Source organism: Scylla paramamosain, chromosome 43, assembly GCF_035594125.1.
Source record: "Scylla paramamosain isolate STU-SP2022 chromosome 43, ASM3559412v1, whole genome shotgun sequence".
In the NCBI taxonomy this organism is placed as follows: Eukaryota; Metazoa; Arthropoda; class Malacostraca; order Decapoda; family Portunidae; genus Scylla; species Scylla paramamosain.
This window is the reverse complement of record NC_087193.1, coordinates 5,109,684-5,115,121: the sequence shown is the minus strand read 5'-3', so window position 1 is coordinate 5,115,121 and position 5,438 is coordinate 5,109,684.

The window sequence follows — 5,438 nt, the reverse complement described above, 5'->3', positions numbered from 1 at the left end:
ACACACACACACACACACACACACACACACACACACACACACACAACTGCACTTAAAAAAAAAAAAAAACGGATGACAGAGGAAGGAAAACCTAGGAGGAGGAGGAGGAGGAGGAGGAGGAGGAGGAGGAGGAGGGAAAAATCTTGCCTTTTTTTTTAGCTTGAAGTAAAAAATATAAATGATTTTAAATTTTTCATTTGCACACTTAACCAAAACTCTCTCTCTCTCTCTCTCTCTCTCTCTCTCTCTCTCTCTCTCTCTCTCTCTCTCTCTCTCTCAAAACAAAGTTATCAAATGAGCAAATGAGACAAACATGAACCCATTAAAGAAAATAAAGATAAAAGAAAACATAAATAAAAGATAATTTCGGCTTTCTTTAATGGCAGATCGAATAAAACTCCTCATTTGCTTATTTATTTTCTTCCTCTTGATCTTCACTAACACCTCTCTCTCTCTCTCTCTCTCTCTCTCTCTCTCTCTCTCTCTCTCTCTCTCTCTCTCTCTCACCATTGCCTAAAATCTTGTCTCCCCTCTGGATTCTGATTCTCTTCCCTTCCCCTTACTCTCCCCTCTCCTACAAACAATGCACACCCTCTCCCCTCCTCTCCCTCTCCCCTCTCCCTTGTTCCAGCTCTCTCTATTTTTTCTTTTCTTTTTTTTTTTACTCGAAATGCCAAAAAATATCATTCGTTCTTCCTTTGTTCATTATCATATTTTTTTTTCTTTTCTTTTTTTCATTTTATTTAGTTTATAATCTTATTTTTTTCATGTATTTCCTTTTCTTTCTTATTCCATCTTCTTTGTTGGTTTTCTTATGGTTATTTGGTCTCTCTCTCTCTCTCTCTCTCTCTCTCTCTCTCTCTCTCTCTCTCTCTCTCTCTCTCTCTCTCTCTCTGTCCTTTGCGATCTCTCATTCTCCCTAATCACTGCTCCCCTCTTTTCCCCTCTTCCACCCTTCTCCTCTCCCCTATCTACAGTTTTCCAGCCTTCCTCTTCCTCCTCCTCCTCCTCCTCTTCTTCCTCTTCTCTTCGTCCCCTCCTTTCCCTTTATCTCTCCACCTCTTCCTCCTCCTCCTCCATGACCTCCCTTATTTTCTCCTCTCCCTCTTCCACAGTTCCATTTAAGAGGGGAGGCCGCCCCCTCTCTCTCTCCCCCCAAAGAAAAAAGGGGAAAACAGGCCTGATTAGCATTTTCCTGTCCCTAAATTTTCGGTTCAGAGGGAAAAAAAAGGAGAAAGAAAAATAATGACACAGAAACAGGAGATATGGGAGAAAATATGATAAAAAAGGGAAATTTTAAAAGGAAAGAGTTGAGAGTTAAGGGATGAGTAGATAAAGAAATAGAAAGGGAAGCAAACAAACAAATAAATAAAAATACAAACAAATAAATAAAAAATAGGTGTTTGGTATATGGTATGATTGCTTGTCTTCTTCTTCTTCTTCTTCTTCTTCTTCTTCTTCTTCTTCTTCTCCTTCTTCTATTTTGTTTATTTTACTGTGTGTTGTTGTTGTTGTTGTTGTTGTTGTTGTTGTTCCTTTTATTTTGTTTCTTTAATTTCTATTTTTCCTTTTTTGTTGTTTTCATGTTATGTTTCGAGAGAGAGAGAGAGAGAGAGAGAGAGAGAGAGAGAGAGAGAGAGAGAGAGAGAGAGAGAGAGAGAGAGAGAGAGAGAGAGAGAACGTGACAGGAAGTTTGAAAAATGAAGTAACCACCCAACAGAGAGAGAGAGAGAGAGAGAGAGAGAGAGAGAGAGAGAGAGAGAGAGAGAGAGAGAGAGAGAGAGAGAGAGAGAGAGAGAGAGACAAAGGCGGCTCACATGCACTGAAACAGGAGCGACACACACACATAGAGAGAGAGAGAGAGAGAGAGAGAGAGAGAGAGAGAGAGAGAGAGAGAGAGAGAGAGAGAGAGAGAGAGAGAGAGAGAGAGAGAGAGAGAGAGAGAGAGAGGGGAGAAAAAGTGAGGGGAATGGAAGCAGAAATATCCTCAGTTTTGGGGTTCACTACATGCCCATCAAGTTAGCAATGCACGCGACATGACAGGCTCTTCCCCCTTCCCCAACCCACCCCCACCATCCCCAACCCTTAAAAAACCCCAAACAGTTCCTCTTCCACCCTTCCCTCTCTCCCTCTCTCTTCCACTTCTTCCTCTACATCCTCTTCTGTTGTATTATTCCATCCACCTTTTTGTTTTCTGTCCGTCTGTTTTGGTTATGTTCGTTTCTTCTATCTTCATCTTGTTTCCCCTTAAATTTCCCTTAAAGAACCTTAAAGTCGTTATTCCTGCTTTTTTTCCCGTTTGTGCATATCTTTTTTCCCATTTCTCTTAATATTTCCTAAAAGTTTCTCTAAAATTTCCCTTAAAATCTTAAAAGGCGTTATTTCTGTTTTTCCCTTGATTTCCTTTAATCGTCTGAGCCTTAAAATTTATCCCTCGCCTTTATTTTTTTCCCTTAAACTTTCCCTGAAATTTCCCTTAAATACCCTAAAAAATAAATAAATAAAATCGCCATTCATGCGCCCTTTTCGTCTCCCTTAATCGCCTGACCTTTAAATCCCTCCCTTATTTTTTCCCTAACTCGCATAATTCCCTAAAACTTTCCCTAAAATTCTCTTAAAACCCTAAAAATAACCAATCCTGCTCCTTTTTAGTTTCCCATAACTGACTTTTTTCCCTCAATTCTCTTAAAATTTCCCTAAAACCAACCTCATCCCCAATCACCCCTGTAGTCACCCATTTCTCACTCGAACTTACCCCATCACCTGTCACTCTCCTCCAATCACCCCATCACTCGTCCCTTACCCCCCATCACCCCATCACCCCTTCCTTACCCCAATCATCATGGGGACAAAAACTTGAAGAAAGGGAACAAGGAAAAGAAGGAGAAGGAAAAGGAGTGAGTGAGGGGGTTTCTGGAGGCGAGAGGGGGAGGAGGAGGAGGAGGGGGAGGAGGGCCACTCTTCTCCCTCACTCCCCCCTCCTCCTCCACCTCCTTCGTCCTATTATTGGTAGGCAGTCAACATTATGTGAACGTATTTCAGGGGCGCACAATGGCGGCAGACGAACGACCGGTGGAAGATATTGTGCGGCTGTGTGGACGATGATTCCTGGTCGCCTCCACCTCCTCCTCCACTCTCCACATCTTCCTTCCTTCCTTCCTTCTTTCCTTCCTTCTCTCTTTCGTCCTTCTTGAATATTGCTTTTCACCTTATTTTCATGTTTTCATTTTTTTATCTTATCCAAAATTCCTACTTTCTTTCTTCCTTTTTTTTAAATGTTTTCTTCTTTCCTTCCTTCCTTCGTTCTCTTTTTCGTCCTTCTTGAATATTGCTTTCCACCTTATTTTCATGTTTTCATTTGTCTTTTTTTATTTTATTCAAAATTCCTTACTTTTTTTAATGTTTTTTTTTTAATTTCTTCCTTCCTTCCTTCTCTCTTTCGTCCTTCTTGAATATTGCTTTCCACCTTATTTTCATGTTTTTATGTACTTTTTTTCTTACTCAAAATTCATACTTTCTTTCTTACTTTTTTTAATGTTTTTTTTCATTCTATTTTGATTTTTTTTTTCATTGTCTCTTCTTTGTTATCTTCTTCAGTTCCTAATTTTTTTCGTCCTTTCTTTGCGATTTATTTATTTATTTATTTGTTTTTTTTAGTTTCGTCCATCTTCTCTTCTTCCTCTTTCCTTCGTGAATTTCTCTTCATCCTATCTTTGTCTTCCTTTGTCTATAAAATTCATCATATTTCTTTCTAATTTTGTTTCATCCATCCATCCATCCATCCATCCTCTCTCTCTCTCTCTCTCTCTCTCTCTCTCTCTCTCTCTCTCTCTCTCTTTCTTCCACATATTCTTTTAATCATCTCTCACACTCCCAACATCCCTTTCTTGTCTCTCTCACCTCTCCCTCTCACTTCTCCACTCCACACCTCTCCCTCTCATCTCCACTACTCCACTAAGGCTTAAAGAACTCCACTCCACCCCACTCCACTCCCTCTCCCTTACTCCCCATCAACTTTCCCTCCTCTCCCTCTCTCTTTCCCCCCCAATTATACCCTCATTAAATGGTCATTAGCGAACTCATTTCTCTGTCCGCTGGTGATGTGGTGATGAGTGGTGATGAGCGGTGATTGCGAGGGTGGTGACTGCGGCAAAGTTGATGGTGATGATGGCCCTGGTGGTGGTGATGGTGGTGGTGGTGGTGGTGGTGGTGATGGTGGTTGACTAGCTTGACTGTATTGTATGGTGGTGATGGTGGTGTGTGGTGGTGATGGTAATAGTAGTTTTGTTTGTTTGTTTGTTTGTTTGTTTGTTTGTTTGTTTGTTTGTTGGTTGGTCATTTAGTAGGTAGTTAAGGGAGGGAGGGAGGGAAGGAGGAAGAGAGAGAGAGAGAGAGAGAGAGAGAGAGAGAGAGAGAGAGAGAGAGAGAGAGAGAGAGAGAGAGAGAGAGAGAGAGAGAGAGAGAGAGAGAAACACCGATATACCTAAAAATCCATAAAACAAATATAAAAAAACTAAATGACAAAAAAAAAACGAAAGAATGAACAAGATAAAGAAAGAAAAATACAAAAATACAAAAAATACAAAAAAGTAAAAAGAAAAATAAATAAATAAATAAAAAAATCGAAAAAAATAACGTAAAAATTCAATCTGAAAAAAAAAACACACGAAACGAAATTAAAAGAAAAAAATATTGGCTTAATGAAAGAAAAAAAGTGTTTGTTTATACATTTCAGAACAACAATAAGCTTTACAGTCCATTGAGATTATTAGAATGAGAGTAAATGGATAAAACTGACGATACGGGAACAGAAAAGAGAAGAGGAGAGGGAGGGAAGGTGTGGTGGTGGTGGTGGTGGTGGTGGAGGGTGAGAGGAGAGGAGAGGAGAGAAGAGAGGAGAGAAGAGGAGAGGAGGGAAGAGAAGAGAAGAGAAGAGAAGAGGAGGAGAGGAGAGGAGAGGAAAGGAGATACTGAACAACAACAACAACAACAACAACAACAACAACAACAACAACAAAAACAAGTAAAGTGAATAGAAAAAAAGAAAGAAAACAAGGATAAGAACACAAACAAAAAAAAAATTATACAAACGAAAACAAGCGAACAAAAAAAAAAAAAAAAAAAAAAAATTAACAAGAAAGCAACTCAATTTTCAGCAACAAAACTTACCCGCAACACTACCCACTCCCTCCCCTCCCTCCCCTCCCCCCGCTCCCCCCAACGCTCAAGAGGCAGATAGGAATGAGGGGACCACTACCCTTCTCACCTCTCCCCTCCCTCCTTCCCTCCCCTCCCCTCCCCTCACCTCACCTCTCCCTCTCCCAACACACGCAACACTGCAACACAACACAGCGATACTCTTCTCAATCCCACAAACTCCCGCTCACGACTCCTGCACACGCACACACACACACACACACACACAAACACACACCTAC